The sequence below is a fragment of the Calidris pugnax genome, unplaced genomic scaffold (genome assembly GCF_001431845.1).
Source record: "Calidris pugnax isolate Ruff unplaced genomic scaffold, ASM143184v1 scaffold13, whole genome shotgun sequence".
In the NCBI taxonomy this organism is placed as follows: domain Eukaryota; kingdom Metazoa; phylum Chordata; class Aves; order Charadriiformes; family Scolopacidae; genus Calidris; species Calidris pugnax.
In genome coordinates this window covers 16454822-16475461 of record NW_015090810.1, presented here as the reverse complement: position 1 = coordinate 16475461, position 20640 = coordinate 16454822, and the positions used below count along the sequence as shown (strand labels likewise).

The 20640-nt window shown below is 45.3% G+C and overlaps 1 protein-coding gene across 3 annotated transcripts in view; it reads left to right on the top strand.

Annotated features, from left to right (window-relative positions):
• The window catches only part of LDLRAD4 (low density lipoprotein receptor class A domain containing 4), a 298762-nt gene that overhangs the window by 252022 nt on the left and 26100 nt on the right, over window positions 1-20640 (top strand). The gene's annotated exons all lie outside the window — the stretch shown is intronic.

The following is a 20640-nucleotide window of genomic DNA, read 5'->3' as shown; positions in this document are numbered from 1 at the left end:
TAAGAATGTCAAGTTTCATTAGAAAAAATATCGTAAAGCATGTTTCTAGCTTTCTTCACTGCAGTCTAAATCTTTAAGGTGTCACCTTAGTAAACCCAAATGTTTCTAAACAGCAGAAAGCAATGGAAACATTTTTTTTTTAGTCTTGGGATTAACTTCAAGTGGGCAATACTAGAATTATCAAACTTTCATGATCAGTAGCGCTAGAGGCTCTTGAAGGATTTAACCGCCTCAGCAGTTATGTTTAATTTGAAGTGTAGAGAAAGAGCAGCCAGTTTATTTCCCTAGTTATTTAGGCACCATTGGTGATATATTTGTGGGTTTGTATATTTAATACAAGCTTTGATGTTTTCCCTTATGCATCTTTTTATTATATAAATAATGTCCTTGTTTCCTAGTGTTTGTTGTTAGTGTGTGCAAATACATTCATCTTTTGTTTCACCCTTCCCCAGTGACCTGTTACATTTAGTTATACGATATGCAGAAAGGAAATAATTAGTCTAACTTTGATCTGCCCTTGAAATTGCGCTGTGCTTTTAAACCTGTAGAAGAGGAACAGTAAGTTTGTTTCTGCTCTCCTCAGCAGCAAAGCACAGGGTGAATCTAGGCATTGTAAATTATTGTCTTACAATAGCCTAAAGAGCCACTTTTTAACAAATGAGTTATAGATGGAGACTTTTCTTTCCGGCGCGGAGATGCTGCAGATAGGGCAGTGGTGTGCCAGGAGCTCCTCAACCGTGAAATCAGAAGAGACCGTTAGATCATCGCTTCTGAGCACCTGCGTGGGTGCCTGTTTCATCTTACCCACTTTCATATAGTCTCTCACCTTAATTTTCTTTTTATGGGTCCACCTTTTTTTACACTGAAGCTTAGTTTGTTGTTGATTCAATTCTGCATACCTCTATGACTTTTTTTTTTCTTCTTCTCTTTTCATTTGGGCATTCTGCTTGGCACTGCAGGAGCAAATTATTAAAGCTTCCCTGCTCCAAAGGCCTCTGGAAAAAGAAATAAAAAAATCTGCCAGAAGTTATTTGAAGTGGGCTATGAAATTCGCAAACTGTTATGGGAAAACCAGGTACGGTTTTCTGTTCCTGGTCTCCATAGTCTGGAAGAAAAGAAAAGTTTGGGTGATAGAACAAAAATTAAACAGTTTCGTGATTTGTTTTTTCCAGCTGCTGGTGTTGAAAGAGACTCTTGGGTAGTATGGCCATAGCATTTGACCTGTGTACTAATCTAGTTAATTGTCTTTTACTTAAATTGAACCTTTCAGATTGCCTTTTTTTTTTTTTAAACCTTTGGCTATTTCCCACTATGTCTTGTTTTTTGAGACACCAAATATACTAAAAGATAGGAAGATAGAAAGCAGCTTTATTTTTGTTAGTATCTGGGCCTTGTTTTCATTGTTTCTTTTACTGCTCAGGAAAAAAAAAAAAAGAGAGCAGAAAGAATTTGGAATATAGAAGGTACAAGAGGTGCTAATTTCTCCTGCTACTTGACTTAGTCTGGCTGTGTATTTACTGTGTGTGGCGTGGTGGGAGATTGTCCTAGTGCAACAGAAGGCTGTCTTGGTGATTCAGTAGATAGTCCCTGATATACGGGAAACAGTATTTGCTGTCAAATCTTAAAAAGGCTTCCTTCAGGGTGGGTTGGTTTCTTTTTGGCTGGACAGCTGTTGAGCTAAGAATACCCAGAATTTTGTACAGTGGATGTGAGCATTTTGCTCCTTAATCTCACCTCCTGTTTCCTAAGCAATTTGTCTTTTTTTTTCATCATAGTTCCAGACCTCAAGATTGTAGGTGTAAGGACTGTCTTTTTTTAATTATGCAGTGCCCAGGCCACTGCAGTTGGGATTCTTGATTGATCTTTCTGTTTCTGTAATACAAAGAAATAGTGAGAATGTACAAATTTTACCAAGATGATGTTTAACAAGCCTGGATGAAATGGGAAAACCAAGATCTTTGTAGATCCTCATAATTAAAGATCCCACTGTATAGATTCACAGATTGTATTATTATTTTTATTTGGATCCTCTGTTATTACTATTGAGTGATGGTTTTCACTCCAGTGCAAGTATTTTTGTTCTTTTTGTCTATTAACTGTGTGTATTTCCTGCACAGAGCCATCATGATGTTGCTTTAAGATGTCGACATCCACTGTGCTGTACCCCAGAGCTAGACGCAGTAGTATATAAAAGTGTCTTTACACACTTCACACTATTATAATGCTAAATTATTTAGGTTTTTCAAAAGGCATTTAGTCCTCTGCTAAACGAGGATTCAAATGTGTACAGCAGTGGTGGCTATTACTCAATGTATGTTTGTCCATAAATGCATATGAAAGGTGGAGATGTTAATTTTAGTTTCACTGAGTCTACCAGGCTGGAAACTGAATGTAAATCTGAGTGTGTATCTCTCTGTTGTGTTTTGCCTCCAGCAGCTTTTAGAATCACAAATGCACATTTTTAATGACTAAATGTAACATTAACAGAGAGCCATTCTGCCCCAATTGTTTCATCAGAGAATGGACTTGCTAGAGTCTGCTTTTAAGTAGCCATGTCTGTCTAATCAAGGCTTCCTCTGGAAAAAAAAAAAAAAAAAAAAAAAAAAAAAAAAAAAAAAATTAAAAAGTTGAGAAAATGAGATTATTCATTTCTGTCCAAGCTTGTGAGTGTCAGCGGAATTTGAAGTAAAAAGATGAGGTCATGTTGTATGGCTGCATGAAAGACACTTCCTCCAGAAGCTGGTATTTTTGTCAGCCCTACCAGAGATGGGCGGGAGGCTGTATGGTACCCCTGGGGCTGGCACCCAGCGGTGGTGTCGGGATGGGTGACCTGTTGCATTCTCTGGGCTGCGTGTGGAAAACACCAGCAGAGGTGGAATACTCTAAAGGGTGGAAGAGCACCATTATGTTGTTATATTTTACTTCCAATTTTTAAGTAAAACCCTGCTGCATTTGAGGAAATTAAGAGTGAAACAGAAACGTTTTGGAAAGCTACTGGAGCTTTTCTTTCTGTCTGGCATTTCTTCACTCCCCAAACACAGGGTGCTGCTTTGCTGGACGTCGGGGCTGGGAGCGCAGGCTTGGCAGTTGGCTCTTTGCAGCTACACTTTGGAGAGGGACCATGCCTGGATGGTGAGACCAGCCTTGGGCTGAGGCACCTGGGGCATGAGCAGCTTCCCTGTGTCAGAGGGGATGTGGTGGTCCAGCCATGGCGGGGAGGATGCTGGGTGTTATCCTGCCTATATTGCAGGGCAGTTTCTGCCAAGCAGCTACCATGTGGCACCTTGCTCCTGGGTGAGGAACGGGTATCTGAGTCCCGTTGGACAGGCTTTGGGGCTTGAGGGGTCTATAAGGGGAAATGGAGCTTGGTCAGCTAGAAGATTCCATGTGGAATCAGCTCCTGACAGCTTCCCGTTCCCTTTTCTCTTCCAATAATGTGAAACTGATAACTTTAAATGACGTGGTTAATGTATACAATTGAAAAAAAAAAAAAAGAAAAAATACACTACAAGGTTGATGTGAGAAAGGCAGAGAAGCACCCAAGGGCAAGTGCAATTTGAAAGCCATGCAGCCGGCTGGTGATGAGATGAAGTGTGAGGGATTATCCCCTCTCCATCCCACCTATGCCAGCAGGTTGGGAGGTCTTTGTGCCGGACGAGCCTCCCCAGAAGGAAGGCTTTTGGGGAGCCAGGGCTTTCACACTGCTGCACCCCCTGACCGGGCTGGTGTGGGGAAGGGAAGAGACCTGGGGGGAGAGAGAGGCAGCACAACTGCTTTTAAGGGTATGACCTTAAAGGAAGAGGGGTTGCAAAAGCCAAAGATAAGATGGCCCAGAACATCCTTAAGGCTGCCAAGCCTAAAATTAGAGGCAGGCTGGGCATTGTTTTCCTCGCAGGCTCACATGCCGCACGTGTCTCCCCCCAGCTGGCCCACTCCGCGGGGACGGCGAGTGCTGACGCCGAGGAGCACTTGACTCCCTGGGAATAGGTTTCTTGTGACTTGCTGTCCTCCCGCCGTCACGCGGTGGGAGCGGGCGGGTGGCACGGCGGAGCTGCCGTCACCTGCGGGCACACGGGGTGCGGGGCTGCCAACAGTGGCTGTCCTGGGGCTGTGGCCGTCGACGGCCCAAGCCTTGCTGACGGCAGGGAGGATCAAGATTATTATTCTTGGTGGCCAGATGAGGCGTTAAGTGCGGAGTTGAGGTTAGGAGGCCCTGCGCACAGCGCCGTTCATCGGGACGCTTCCAGAGTGGTTTCCAAGGTGGGCAGTGGATCGGGAGCAGGTGGCAGAGGGATGCTGGGTACCACATCCCAGGCACTTGTTGGAACTCTTCCCTCAGGGGCTATCGCTTACGCTTTGGCGGGACACCCCTTAACAGTTATGCCCCAAAAATTCACTTTCGCTAGGTAAATAAATAAATAAATAAATACATATTTGAACATAGCACGGCCATTCTGGGTGGCCCAAACAACGTTGAAAGCCTGTACTGGGGCTGCACTGCCGCGTAAATACGGTTTGATTCTCATGTCAGTGCATTAAGATGGAGTAGTGTGACCGTATAGTCACTACTGTTGAAGATGGTGTATCTGTTAGGCAGACATGCTGCTAAATCAGACTTACTCTGTGAGCTCTGAAACAGGCTATCTTAATTTTATTCAGAATTCGCTTAGCACTGTTGTATCCACATTATGCGGCATAAAAGCCTGTTAGATACGTGCTCGCCTGGGAGCCCTGCGACTGAGCAACAGCCTTTCTGATCCATTTGCCTGGTTGCTACCAACTCTGTACGGGACTGGGGCAGGTTTAGGGGGAAGAGCACGGGCAAACCAGGCTGTGGTGGCACTTTTGGCTCCTCTGCTAGCCACCCTGCAAGGGTCTGATCGGCCCAGGACATTTCAAGAATGCAGAATTTGGTTTTTTCATCTTTCTTCTCCCTGCCTGTCCTTCTGTTTCCTTCGGCTGCTTGGGAAAGCAGCGGTTTTCCAGCTGCCTTCTTTAATCCCCTTTGACTGGACTGCAATTTTAGCCGAGCGGTACCTACATTATAGGGCGGGAGAGGCACGGAGTATAATGCTGCACTAAGGGTTTTACACTTGTCTGCTGGCTTGCTGCGTAGTCAGGATAAGTCGTAACCGTTTCTCCAAATCCCTGTGAGTTTTTCTTCAAAATGAAGTGATTAACTTCTGCTGTAAACTTCCCCTTGTCTGGGGCATCCAGGCCTTGCGCTGAGCTTGACAGCATTCAAGATCTCCTGCCCACATAGACTATTAGGTTCTGCTTATCCTTCGTTTCCACTGCCTGGTGAAATATTAGATAACGGGGAAAGAGCTTATCTTACACGCGTCTGAACTGACAAATATGGCAGCCTTTCAGTAAAAAGGCTAATGCAGACGAGGCCTTTTTCCTGGCTGGAATAAGAATGAGGCTGGCGCTCGTCTCCTGCCGCTGACAACGGTCAGATGCGTGCGGCGTGATTTCCATAGCATCCAGACAGTCGGAGCACCTAATATCTACCTGTCTAGTCAATACATCAGCTTTGCTCGAGCAGGGAGCTGAAGTTTGTCATTGAGGCGGGTTTCTAATGCGGCACGAATGGATCTCTCGGCGTACTCCAGGGTAAACATTGTAAGCCGCGCAAATTTATTTACCAGCGGTGACAAATAACTGTGTCAGTCACTTTTGTTTTCTTCCCTAAATAAGATGTTCTTTGTAAATGCCCTTATGGATTTAATTTTTGTAGCTTTAAGCAGGGAGGAGGGGGGAAGGAGAGGGGGGGATATCTTGCTGTTTGAACAGGTTAATATTAGTGTTTATTTCCCTCTGTCTTTCTGCACATGAAAAATTCATTTCATAACCTTCAGAGGGACCCATTTCAGGATTTAACAATTTGAGGGTAGCAGCTGGGAAACGCTGTCCTGGCATCAGTATTGAGGGGAGTTTGGCTTAAAAGCATAGCTGAGAAACAAGTCTTTACAGTGCCGGGGCTACCTGGAGCGGGTAGAGGGAAGGAGGGGGCTGCTTTGCCCGCGGGGCGCTGAGCAAGGTCTGCTACTCATTTCAGAAGTTTCTTGGCTCCTCTCAGGCACAGAGCTGTGCTTGAAGTTTAGCACTTCCATTTTGAGAAAGAATGCTCACCATTATAATGTGGCATATTTCTGCATTGCATTCATACGGATATTTTAGGAAATTGTTTTCCCAGCCGTAAATCCTAAACTGTACATTCGCTGTCGAATTCTCAGCCACCAGCTAAAAACCAAAGTGTCTGACAGCCCATAAAGCTGGGGATCTAGTGGGAGAAACCAGTAGCCTTTTTAGAAATGAAGGAATAGAAGTTAATGGGTGGCATGCTGCCGCACGGCGAAACACAAGCGTGCTCTGAACAGAGGAAGTGGAAAGAGCTGTTAGTTGGGCAAGCCAGACACACCTAGACAGCATCCTGAGCTGCTGCCAACACACACGGGGGTTTTGGATGTTTTCCAGGCTTTGTTCCTGAAAATAAATTGTTCAAGATGGGAAACTTTGAAGATTGCATTGACCAGTGAGCCGTGCCTCTGGGTGTGAACTTTAAGGGAGAGGACTCGGGCTTCAGAGAGGCTCGCGGAGAAAAAACCTGCCATCAAAGTTTAGCCTAAAAATTTCATTTGTTTGCAGGAAGTGGTCTGCAATTTTTCTGTTGTTTCTTCATTATAAGTGGGATTTATTCTGGCCTCAGAAAAGAAAAGGCCTGTCGATCTGACTATTTAGTTTAGCTATTGACTTGCTTTGTAGCTGCAATTCATATAAAATGATCACCTTTGTGTCTGCAGGATGCAGAGGTTTCACAGGAGAAGCAGATGAAGACATTAAGTAACATCTATCAACCATTCAGAATATGCAAAACAATGGATATATGCTAACTATTATGTTAGTTATTTAATGCTTTGATAGCCATGTTGCAAAACAAATGAGGAGGTGGGGATATCTTTTGGAACAGAATATACTGCAGCGCCTGCCTTGATCTGCATTAGACATCTGCACTGTGAAGTACAAGTGATGCTGAAAGATGCACTGAGAAAACAAACGGGCTGCAGTGCTGTCGTGTTAGAAATGACAAAATGTGTAGGCAATAGAGAAACTAAAAACCACTTCAGTTTCAGGCAGAATTGTAAAGTATTAACTGAAGAAATATAGCAGAAAAGATAAAATTTGAAATTTTGGAAACTGAGACTCAGTTCTCTATGCGTCAGAAATTCACACTGTGCTAAAAAAAAAAAAAAGCAACTTTTTTTTTTTAGCACAAAAACAGACCCTCAAAATTTTGTGATTTAACACTGAGAACCGCAACTAAGTAAAAAAAAGTAAAAAAAAAACCCAACAAAACAAAGCAAAAAACCAAATTCCTGAAAAATTTTGGAGGTGTTCAGGTTTAAGCTAGCTTTGAGGAAGACACCTACAATGAACAAAAAGTCTGAGCTTTCAGAGGAAGAAATATGAGAGGACGTGAAGGTAAAATGCCAGAGTCCTTTTAAATTCAAAATGCCTAAGCCGTCTGCCCAAAAATGGGATCGATTCAACCTGAGAGCCAGTTTGGGTTGTGTGACAGATTCATGTTCCTTATATGCACAACCTCTGCTTGAGCAATTCCCTTCTTCCCATCGTCTGTGTGTCAAACAGAAACCAGATATATTGACAGCAAGGCAGAGTTATTTGACATGTCTAAAAAAACCAGGATGAGCGCTGGAAAGGGCGTGCCTTTTCTAATTAATTTAGCAAAACTGTGTTAATATGATGACATGCAGCTTCCAAGGCAGGAAATATGGCAGGTAAGGTATCGGCAGCAACTCAGCTTTACTGACCTTAGTGGCGTATGACAACGTTTCTCAGACTTCATCCATAAACCATCAGTGGTGGATGCACGGAGATTTCTCCTGTGAGACCCTTTTGTCTGCCTGCCACAACCAGGGGATCAGATCCCTGAGAACAGGGGTGGGCCGGGAAGCTCTTACTGTAGGGTATAAACTTTGTGAGGGGAAATAATTGCAGGCGTGTGCTGCCCTTGGGCTGAGACTATAGAAATAGGAGGGGTGCGGGATGTACGGGGAGTATATACTGTGCTGCCCGAGGGGAGGAGCCATGTGGCCAGGTCTTTGCCATGTGCCGTAGGGAGTTTGTACACGTGGTCCTCATGGTCTGACGTGCCTGGGCATCATGGATGGGAGAGGGGGTGCGTGTGTGCACGCAGGTGTTTGATGAAATCCAGTGCCCAGCGCGTGGGGAAGGCTGAGATACCGTGTGCAGGTGGCCAGCACATGCCTCCGATGGCAGACGCGTCCCAGACCCTGCACCCTTGCTGAATATGCACTGCTCTGGTAAACTGCACTCTCTCCTGAGCCGGTTGTCTGGGACTTCTGAATGGCAGAAAGCCTGGTCTGAGCTGCTGTGCAGATCAGGATGCCGGGCGTCCTGAAATCCCGGACAAATCCCCTTAGCGCTTTCAGTAAATCTGCAACTGGGATTTACCGTTGTGACAGCACATCCTAAGTGTGGTAAAAATAGCCCGTCTCCCAGCATCACAAACCTGACTCACATCCCACAGTTAATGGGTGAGCAGTCAAGGCTGTTTCTTGAATGGTTGCATGAATGCATGAAGTGGTCCTGGTGGCAGGGGATCACAAAGCCACATTGGAAGGCCCTTGCCTGGCTCAGGCTGATTCTCTGCAGCTTTGGCTTAAAACTCAGCGGATTAGAAGTGTGGCAGAGACCCCTGATCTCAGTCCAAACGGGATGATGGAGAGATCCCTCTGCCCTCTGCTTCTCCAGAAGATTTTGTCTGCCCTGCTCTTGGCTGCAGGCAGTCTGGAAGGTGTGCTCTGCGGGCAGCGTCTCCTCCTAGGCTGGGCAGAAAGCACAGCCCTCTCCCTGGAGGCTGCATAATGACTTGGTTTTATTTGGTTTTAACCCTTTGCCTTAATCCTAACAAAACCCACATTTTTTTTTTTAAATTAGGAGCGTGCCAAATTTGATGCATCAGTAGCTGTGCTGCCCCGGTGGGGTAATGTGGAGAGGTGAGAGGGAGTGAACATGCTTTTCCTGCTCTGTGCGTGCGTGCATGCAGGGGGGAGCGTGGTTCCTCTGAAAATTAGTATCTTACTCACTCTCAAAACTTCCTCCCCAACAATGAGATTCACCCAGAAAGTCCCACCCCACCCAGATGGGGTGTAGTGGTATCTCTTTAGTGGGCTACACAAAAATGCTACCGGTGAGTCAGTACAGTGTCAGTCAGACGTACAGTCGTGCAGAGTGGGAACAGGATGAAGTAGTTTGAAATGCAGCCTCCTGTCCAAAAATACCAACCAACCAACTGTAAGACACATTAGCTGTCAGTTCCCAGTGTGTCTGGTGCGATTTCAAGCAAATTTTGGTTTTTGCTGTCGCACACAGGGAAATACCATTGCAGCTGCTTGGGGATGGGCTTTTGCTCATCAGGAAAGGGCACGTGTCCATTTGCCACTGGGCAAATGCACCTTTGGCATTTAGGTGCTCACATGTCATCTTCAGAAGTGGCTTAGCAGCCCAAATTTCATATGGTACTGGTATCAGGCAGTGTGTGAAGACTGAAGTGAGCGAGGCCATGCTCTGTGGAAGTGCTGCTGTGGTGCTGCTGTGGTGCCGAGAGAGAAGAGTGGGAACAGGCAGGGAGAGCTGAAAGGACTTCCCTTAGGTCACTAGCAGGTCTGTGATAGAGCTGGGGAAAGAAGGTGAATCCCAGTCTGATCTCATAGCTAGTAGACCATGCATGTCCTTAAACATCTGCTGTGCCACGGATTTGGGACGGTCTTTTATATTCTGTATGCAGGGTCGTTTTTCCTTTCTTTTCTCACTTCCTGAAGTTCTTCTATGAGACACTTCAAGTTTCATTGTACCCTACTCAAGCCAGTATTATGCTGGTAGTACAGAAAAAAAGAAATGGATGGAGGAGTTTTAGAAAGCACCCCTCAACTCTCTCTGAGACCCCAGCTCTGTCCTGGAGTCTGTTCAGAGACATCCATCCCTCCCGACTGCCTGGGCTCAGCAAGGTCACAGCCCACCAAGCAGTGGGACACTGCTACTCCACGGATGAAGCAGCACCACGTTGCTCGTATCATTACCCTGCTGGTTTTGTTGGCTCTTGGCTTCCACCCTGAAATGATGATGTCATTGGAACTGCCTAGAGGTACAAGAGTGACCCCAGCCTTATGCAGGGTACAAGAGGTTGGTGCTCTTTATGGTAAATGGTCAGGCTGCCTTCCTATCATATCTGCAATGTCTCAGAAGTGGCTTGATTTTGTAGATACCATTATTTCTGCTGAAAACAAGAATACTGTCCTTGCATTGAGCAGGATTGGCCTCATTTTATGTAAAGTAGATGCGGATTTAAGCTTCATTTGGAGTTGCTAGGGTGCTGTCCTTCAAGTGGTGTTTGGAAATACTTTTTTAGAAGCTTTGCCAGTTTTGACATGCTGCTTTAATATTCTTCTGGCTGCAATAGGGCAAGACATAGAAATCTTATGTTGTCATCACACAGAGTTGTGAAGTGTTCCCTTTTTTTTTTTTTTTTTTTTTTTTTTTTTTTTTTTGCACTCTGTCATATGGAAACCAGATCAAGATTATGAAATTATTGCCCACAAACTGTGATCTTTTTTCTCTTTACCATTATTATCTATCACCCGGCTGGTTATACAAAAGGGGGGTGGTTGGTGGGTTGGTTGTTTTTTTTTTCCTTTTTTTTTTTTTTTTTTTGCTTTCTCTCTCTTGCACTCTGTCATATGGAAACCAGATCAAGATTATGAAATTATTGCCCACAAACTGTGATCTTTTTTCTCTTTTGTGGTGGGAACTGACAAGTCAGTGATGGCTTGGTGCTGTTGGTACTAGCTGTTTGAGCTGCTCGCATTTGTATGTATCAGGAAGTGCCGAACTTGGCGTGCTTCTCAGTTGGCACACAGGCTGGTGAAACGTCAGATTTTTAATTGTGATAAAGTTCACGAAAGAAAAAAATTATGGCAGATGTTTCCTTTTGTCAGAGCCGAACTGAATCATTAAAATGTGATATGATGTACTATGAACGAGTCAGTGTAAACACCATCACTGTGAACATGTCAAAAGACTGAAGAACGTAGACCATTCATGGTAATGTTAAAAACCATGTGGTCTGAATGCTGCATTACCAAGCTTTTCTCGTTAAATGCGGAGCATGAATCTTATGAATTTTTATTGCCTTTACACAAAATGAAAAGATAACATATTCTGCTTTGGTAAAAATAGACTGGTAGCTTCTGCAACGTGGTTGTCATTTTGCTGGTGGTTTACTCAGAGGTCTGCTTTTCACAAGCAGCAGTGAGGTATCCGATTCCCATTGAGCGCTGCGCTCGCTCGCATAATTCCCTCTGTTCTAGCGGATGTATTTTTGGGAAGTCTTACTCCTTTGCCAGTCTGAAGGAAGCGGCAGAAACGCTGCTGCTTGCCGAGGACTGTCTGTGGGGATGCGTTAAAACTGGCTCCCGATAAGTGGTTATGGAAAAACTGCAGGAAGCATCCAACGACCAGCATTCTCTGTGGACTTTCTCTCCCGTCTCCTCCTCACATCTCCTACGTGAGGATTATTGTCTACACACTCACTTAGGCCATTAGTTAGAAAAGAAGTGCATTAGAAACTTCCTGATGCTTCCCCGTGAGCTGAGTACATTATAGATGCAGTTATTCTCATTCTTGCTGGCCTAAGAAGTCTTGACTAGATTCTGATTCATATTCCCAGTGTTTTCAGTTCTCGAGATTTTACCGTAAATTAAGTGGTTTCCATAATGCTTCAGCTGCTGGAATCAAGGGAGTTGACGAATACCTTCATTTTGACATAAAGGTCAAAGAAACACTGGAAAGATGTGATCAAAGTGCATCCCAAAGTGTGGTTTTATGCCCCTCTTCTGATTTCTGATTTGAGGGAGCTTGACTTAACAGTTTTGGAGTGCGGGGGATTGGGAATAAAATACTCTGTTATATCATAAAGTGGTTTATAAACCGTAGCAAATCCAAACAATTGTGCATATCAAAAATTCCATCCCCCATCTCTTTTAGGGGTGCATTGCAAGTGAGGTAGATGTGTTTTGCAGACCTGTTTAGATACTCCTAAACTGTGGGCCCTGTCTCCAGATCAATTACATTGCTTTGCTGGGGAAAATTTGTGTTTGTGTGCATGGACACAAACAAATCGTATACAAACAATGTATTTTGTTTTAAGCAGGGCTGCAGAAGCAAGAGGTAACAAACTTAGTAAAATAGCCATACAGGATTCAGTGATAACAGTTGTTAATGGCAAAAACATCTATAGTTTTTGCACCATGGCAATTTTTGGAAATGCAGTGTGCTTTTAAAAATTACCATAAGTTTTTACACCTGCCTTGCACCCTAGGAACTTAATCCATCATGAAGCCTCATTAGAAGCTGCGCAATTGTATCCTGAGGCAGATGTGAAATTTGTGTGAGTCACTGATTTGCGATCAAGCTGAAGGAAACTGAGTCTACAATTCTTAAGAAAGCAGCCGCCCATTTGGGATGCATTTACGCAGCTCCTTTTGTATAAATCATTAGTGCTATAAACTATCCATTATTGTTAGAAGAAATTTAACAATGCAAATAAAACAAAATACTGTGGCAGAGTAATTTTATGCTTGATTGTAATGTTTAATGGCATGTTCTCATAAAGAGATTTTCCCATCCTTCAGACCTATCATGTCTGTGACTCACTTGATTTCCAATGGTTTGAACATCCCCCATTTTATTCCTAGAGTTGTTTTCTCTAGAGCAATTTCTGGAAACGTGCTGCAGCATGGGGTTATCCAGGGTTAATTTCCCTTATGATTACACATCCAGACAGCATGTATGTAAATGCTGCAAGACAAATTATAAGAAAACTGTAGGGCAGAAGAAAACAAAGAAAATTCCTTTGTTTTGCTTGTAGATCCATTTTTCAGGAACGATGTATTTCCCTTACTCACTTTTAAATGTTAAGACTAGCCTATGTTGGCACTGTAGTTCTTTAAAAGCATTATTTTTCTCTCATCACTGACCTTAAATTTTGCCTTTTTTCCCCATAGTTCTTTGGATACTTTTTCCAGGTTCCTCTCTTCATCCTTTATTTTCAGGTACTAGACAGCACCATCAGTGAGGCAGGGCTTTGTATCTCTAAACCAGCTCATTATATTAATGTCAGAAATAAAATAAAGCTCTTCGCAATCTACTTGTATTTTTAGTACCTTATTGTAATCCCAGTTCTGCCTTCCCTTCTTATCTCCATTCTGCCTCCTGCCCTTAGGTTTCTTTTTATAGACCAGGATTGCTGGGTTTTCGTGTGATCTTGAAAGGTTTTTGCACTGTCCAGCTTTTTGAAGTCTTTCTATACACCTTAGTCAGAAAGTACTAAAATATCTTGATAGTTTGTTAATCTGCAGTCAAGTGCCCATTGTTTTCTTTTCCTGGCTGCCAGGGAGTTTGTTGGGAATTGAGATTTATGGAGTGAATAATCCAGCTGGCAGGAGACTCTCTGTAACTCTGAAGTGTTCTTCAGTGGAAGAATGAACGCTCCTTTTTGTGTGTAAAATACCGCTAATAGCTTATTTAGCAACCTATATTTCTACAACAGGGCTTTCAGTTTTGTGTTGGAGGTGGATTCTTGCATATGCATAGATTCTAGCACCTATGCTAATTCTGTCTCTCATTTAACTTTCATCTGTTCCTATGGTAGGATAATGCATGATGTGATCTCTCAGCTTTTTAATGTGGTCCTTAGTGCATCTCTTCTAGCTCCTGTTTGAATGGGCTGGAAAAAAATATTAATAATGAGGGATGATTCTTCCCTGTACTTGCTGGGAATTGCCTGGAAACCACAGGGAGCTTAGGCAGGGTAATCATGCTGCAACCACTGAGACTCCACGGAGTCCAGTACCAGGTACTAATTGCAGTTACTGCTGCGAGAACTCTGAATAACAACGGAATTAAAAAACACATACATTATGATCCATTCTTGCCTTTTCTCTTATTTAAATAGCTCGTTTTTACAACCGCTGATTAGATTTGAGCTCAAAATAAGCCAAAATCTATGGAATACGATCAAAATGAAGGATGGAAAGGGCTGCAGTATTTTCAGTGCAGCTGATCTGTTCACGAGTTTTTAATAGTTAGTCAATGATCAAAATAAAGTGAAATCCACTGTGTGACAGAGTTCAGCGTAATGGGTACCCGTGTGAGATTCTGCTTCTCGGCCACCCGGTTGCTTTGTCCCTTTAGGGATATTTTCCCGGTCTGAGTAGCCCGGGCTGGTTATCACCCTCAGATTTACAGCTGCCTTTCCCTGCCCAGAGTTTCTCATTCCTTATGCATCAGCACTAGGAAATGCTGTACCTGTTTTTCAGCAGTGGCAGGGGAGCATTGAAGTTACCAGCAGCGTGATCTCCAGGGTAAACAGGGCCAGTGTATTACTCTCACTGTACCATTTAACCCTGCTGGGGGAGACCACTGTAAATTGCCCGTGTCGGGCTGGCGTGCGAGGACTAATAGAACTGCAGTGGGGATAATTCATGAGTAGATTTTTCTCACTCGCCAGTGTAAACAGAGCTAGGGCTAGTCAGGTCTGAAACGGTTATTACTTTTAAAACAGCACGTTATAATTCAGTGTCCCAGACTGAACCCTCCTTCCAGCACAGGACAACAAGGCACCACACGCGTGGCCAGCACACGGACCACGCGGGCTGTGCGACTGACTATGCAGATGAAGGACCGCTTTGTTTTTCTAGGAAACAAAATTTAGAGGGAGCTCTTTAACCAGGGATTGCAAAGGGTGATTTATTTAAAAAAAAAAAGAGAAGGAGAGAAAAATCAGCATCACAATCCCTCCTATTAATGAAGAGTAAAGAACAGCTTTAACAGGGAGGTAGTTCAGAGGCCTTAAGCACTGTCCTCTTCTGCGTTAAATCCCTCCACCAAATCTGCTTCTTTTGGTTTGTTTCGCTGATCTCTCCACACTCCTGTCTGCTTGTTCCTTGCACCTAATTTTAACACGACATAATACATCTAGATAGGCACCTGCTGGCAAATAAGTTACCTGAACTCACTGCCAATGAGAAAAGTGCTTTTCCTTCCCTTGGGGTGATGCCATTCCCCAGTATCTTTTTCTGATAAACTTAACCTATAAACTCTAGATTTAACCAAAAAGGCAAAAATTTACCCTGGGAGGTGGCAGTTTGAGAGGTGGGGGCATGGGACATTCAGTGGTTGTATCTGCGGTTGCTTGAAGCCTGTCCAGGTGCAGACCCTTACCCAAAAGGGGATGGTCCTGGTCTCCTGCTCTGTCCCTCACCACCCACTGCCCGCCTCCTTCTTTGTGTTGGTGTCAGCGTTCACTGAGCAAGCAATTTGACTTCTTCCCCTCTGATCAGAGACCTGGTCTGGCTGGTCGGTGCCTCAGCCGTGTCACCGTCTGCATATGCTGGGGCTGGTACAAAATGGGCAGCAGGAAGGAGATGGAGCCGTGCTCCCGTGGTTGCTGTCCTGGCATGGGGCTGGGATTGCAGCAGGTGGCTATAATCAAAAGAAGTGTGACCAGCAGATGAAGGAAGGTGATTCTGCCCCTCTGCTCCGCTCTGATGAGACCCCACCTGGAGTAATGTGTCCAGCTCTGGAGCTCTCAGCACAGGAAAGACCTGTTGGTGTAAGTCCAGAGGAGGGACACAAAAATGATCAGAGTGCTGGAGCACCTCTCCTATGAGGAAAGGCTGAGAGAGTTCGAGTTTTTCAGCCTGGAGAAGGCTCCAGGAAGACCTCATTGTGGCCTTTCGGTACTTAAGTGGGCTTATAATAAAGATGGGGACAAAGATTTTAGCAGGGCCTGTTGCGACAGGAGAGGAGGTAATAGTTTAAACTAAAAGGGTGGATTTAGACTAGATAAAAGGAAGAATTTTTTTTATAGTGGGGGTGGTGAAGCACTAGAACAGGCTGCCCAGAGAGGTGGTAGATGCCCCATCCTTGGAGTCATTCAAGGTCAGGTTGAATGGGCCTATGAACAACCTGATCTAGTTGATGTCCCTGCTCATGGCAGGGGAGGTTGGAGTAGATGACCTTTAAAGTTTCCTTCCAACCCAAACTATTCTATGATACTGCTACTCTGTCCAGGTAGTCCTGAAGACCCATGGTGCTGCTCTGTAGGCCTCCCAGCCAGGCTGGCTGTGGGGCTGAAGGTCTGGCTCCCGCACAATGGCCATATGTCACCCCAACATGGCTCTGATCATGAAGCATCATCCTGGTGCCACCTGGAACAGGCATGGCCCTGCTTGAAGTGTTAATGGTTGCAGATTTGTGCCCATCTCAGATGGTTTTCTGGGCTGAAGTTACACGTGTGGCTCCAAGCTGTATCACAGCACAGGGAGGGGGAGGCACCTCCACACCCCCCTTGCTGTCCAGGTTCCCTGGGTGAGTGACCCCAAGGGGCTGACTACAGGCAAGAGAAAACAACCCCTTATTTTCCAGTTTCAAGACTGTGGTTTTTCTTTTACTTTTCAGAGTAAGGGCTGGCCAAGAGCCTGCCCACAGTCAGTAATGTCTTTAGTAAAGCAGAGAAAAAAAGGGATAAGTATCGGAAATGCAAAAATCATTGAGAAAGCAGCATCTGTCCAGTTTTGGTCATCAAAGCATGACTGTGTTTTCTTAGATTTAAGAGATTAATATCTTTACTATTAGTGAAACAAAAAAATCAGGTTTTGTTCTTGCAGGTTCCAAAATGAGCTTTTTGTTTTACCAGTCAAGACTGAGGAGCCAAATGAGTAAACATGTCCTTTATAAAATTTCACCTACATGTTACCAAGTTTAACTAGCCCTTGGCTGTATCATTAATGTGCTGGACTTGTAATGGCTTGTGAAGTCAGTGTGCCAAAGCCTGCTTAGGGAGCTTCAGCCTGTCACCAGAGCAGCCATTCCGCTTGGAGGTTGCAGTGGAACCTGTTACTGGGAAGGGAATTTTAGAAGGAATCTGGTCCCCCATCCTCATTGACAGAGCAGCTTTTATGGGCTACCTGGCACTTGCTGCGCAATCGTTCAGCCTCCAAAGGGCTTGATTCACATTAAAAACTTGACGATAAATTCTTAATAACTAGGTAGTGAGCCAAATATTGTTCTGAGGATGTTCTTGAGGATGCTCATCAGGTGTACTGCTTATGGATACAGCAGTCTGTAACCATTTTGCTGTCACTGTGCCTGCACTTGTACAATAATATTAAACAAATTTCGGTGGGTAGGGAAGTGGTGAGCTAGCGAGGGAGTAAAGTGTGTAACGTATCAACCTATGTGCTGAATCCCCAGTCCTGCCAAACCAATTGTTCTATGCTATAGGTTAATGCCCCTCAGGAACTGAAAAGACGGCTGGCTGTGGGGCTGAAGGTCTGGCTCCCGCACAATGGCCATATGTCACCCCAACATGGCTCTGATCATGAAGCATCATCCTGGTGCCACCTGGAACAGGCATGGCCCTGCTTGAAGTGTTAATGGTTGCAGATTTGTGCCCATCTCAGATGGTTTTCTGGGCTGAAGTTACACGTGTGGCTCCAAGCTGTATCACAGCACAGGGAGGGGGAGGCACCTCCACACCCCCCTTGCTGTCCAGGTTCCCTGGGTGAGTGACCCCAAGGGGCTGACTACAGGCAAGAGAAAACAACCCCTTATTTTCCAGTTTCAAGACTGTGGTTTTTCTTTTACTTTTCAGAGTAAGGGCTGGCCAAGAGCCTGCCCACAGTCAGTAATGTCTTTAGTAAAGCAGAGAAAAAAAGGGATAAGTATCGGAAATGCAAAAATCATTGAGAAAGCAGCATCTGTCCAGTTTTGGTCATCAAAGCATGACTGTGTTTTCTTAGATTTAAGAGATTAATATCTTTACTATTAGTGAAACAAAAAAATCAGGTTTTGTTCTTGCAGGTTCCAAAATGAGCTTTTTGTTTTACCAGTCAAGACTGAGGAGCCAAATGAGTAAACATGTCCTTTATAAAATTTCACCTACATGTTACCAAGTTTAACTAGCCCTTGGCTGTATCATTAATGTGCTGGACTTGTAATGGCTTGTGAAGTCAGTGTGCCAAAGCCTGCTTAGGGAGCTTCAGCCTGTCACCAGAGCAGCCATTCCGCTTGGAGGTTGCAGTGGAACCTGTTACTGGGAAGGGAATTTTAGAAGGAATCTGGTCCCCCATCCTCATTGACAGAGCAGCTTTTATGGGCTACCTGGCACTTGCTGCGCAATCGTTCAGCCTCCAAAGGGCTTGATTCACATTAAAAACTTGACGATAAATTCTTAATAACTAGGTAGTGAGCCAAATATTGTTCTGAGGATGTTCTTGAGGATGCTCATCAGGTGTACTGCTTATGGATACAGCAGTCTGTAACCATTTTGCTGTCACTGTGCCTGCACTTGTACAATAATATTAAACAAATTTCGGTGGGTAGGGAAGTGGTGAGCTAGCGAGGGAGTAAAGTGTGTAACGTATCAACCTATGTGCTGAATCCCCAGTCCTGCCAAACCAATTGTTCTATGCTATAGGTTAATGCCCCTCAGGAACTGAAAAGACTCAAAACATCCAGCTTATTTCTTCGATGGCAGGAGAGCTAAGTAAAGGAGCAGTGTTAATAACAATATATTCACTTTACAGTCTTTAAACTACACTTATCTGAAACTAACTTCTCATTTTAAACACGAGGTTTGGGAATGATGTATGTGGGTCAGTCTTTGGCTCAGAAACTTTGTTTTACGCTTCATTCGTAAAGCCTTGAGAATGAAGAATTTGTAACATTTGTAATCAGCCTCAGCAGCAGCTCTATACACTCAAAGGGGGTGTACAGCATACAACGGCCATGTTTAAAAGGCTGGTCTGTAAATTAATTGTTTTCAGAGTAGTCTAGGGGCAGTATGTAGTAGTTTTGAAAGGTGCTCCACGTCTGCTGTCTGCACTCAGTTATTTCTCTCTGCTGTAATGGCCCCATAGTCAGTTAATACTCCGCTTGCACAGAAGTATTCCAGTGACATATACTTGAAACTCATTCAGCTCTTCTAGGATGTCTCGAAAGATATTTATTTACAGTCCACAATCACTGTCCCCCAGCTTGACTGTACTGTTTGGACTGGGGCCTTAGACCTTGCAGTTTTGAGTGAAACGTCAACAATGGTTTAATAAATCCAGACAGTGGGGATAGCCTGTAACCAAACGAGAGTCCCTGCTGTGTGCAGTGGATATATATATATATATTTGTCAAGACGTGTCTCCCTAATATTTTATACCCCCTGACTCTTCCTGGTGCTAGCTTGATGGGTGACCACAAGCAGGCTCACTCCTCTCAGCCTCCTTCTCCTCCTGGCTTTTGCTCCTTGCCTTTGAGTCAAGGGATCTTCTTTTTGTTTTTTGAGACTGGTCCATAGGGCTTGCAGATCTAAAAGGCATGGGGAGCAGCAGGTCTGTCTCCAAGGTCCTGGAGGCTTGGACCGCTGTGGCCATCTGTGATGGGGAGCAGTGCTGGCGTGGGGCAGTGCTGAGCTGGCCAGACCACTGGAAGCGGGACATGGAGCCTCAGCTGCCTTCAGCAGCTCCCAGGACCTGTATGAGTGCAGACCAGAAGGTGAACTCTCTTTTCCTGCTCATGTAGACATGCACCGCTCCTAGCTGGGCCATGGGGATGCTCCCATTATCCAGAGAAGTAATTAGGAACAGGAGGAGGGCTTGTCCATGCTGGTGAATGGAATAGAATAGCATCACAGAATGGTTAGAGTTGGAAGGGACCTTAAAGATCATCCAACCCCCCTGCCATGGGCAGGGACACCTCCCACCAGAGCAGGTTGCTGAAAGCCCCATCCAGCCTGGCCTTGAACACCTCCAGGGATGGGGCATCCACAGCTTCTCTGGGCAACCTGTTCCAGTGCCTCACCACCCTCACAGTAAAGAATTTATTCCTGATCTCTCATCTAAATCTCCCCTCTTCCAGTTTAAAACCATTACCCCTTGTCCCTTCACTGCACTTCCTGACAGAGCCCCTCTCCGCCTCTCCTGTAGGCCCCCTTCGGATATTGCTAGGCCGCTGTGGAGGAGGTGAGGAGACCATCCCGGGAGGTGAGGGACATAGTGCCAATGCGGGACGCGGTGCTCAGGGGGCTTCCAGGAGCGGCGGGGATCCAGCGGGGCTGCGCAGCGGCGGGGGCAGGTCCCTGCCGGCGGCCCCCGCTGCGGGTCCGGGCCGGGGTCGGGATGGGGCACCGACCTGCCTGAGGAGCATCCAGGCAGAGGGGCTGAGGGGGAGGCAGGCGCTGCCGGAGCCCGGCGCTCACGATCTCCCGGGTTCTCTTTTCCTCTCCTTCCTCTGTTTGTAACTTGTGGATGAGGAGTGCCCGAGGTTCCAGGCCTCGTTTCCGCGGGTGGTTACCGTTCCGCGGTATCGCGCCGGGATCCCTCTCCCTTAATAATACTCTATATTGCCCCCGCCGTGACTCTCCGGGAAAGGCCGCCCGCTGGAGCCGCAGCCGCGGGGCTGCCGAGGGTCTGTGCGGCGGGACGCCGGGCTGAGATCTCCCCGCCGGTGCCTTTTTCCAGCGGGCGGGGACGGGACGGT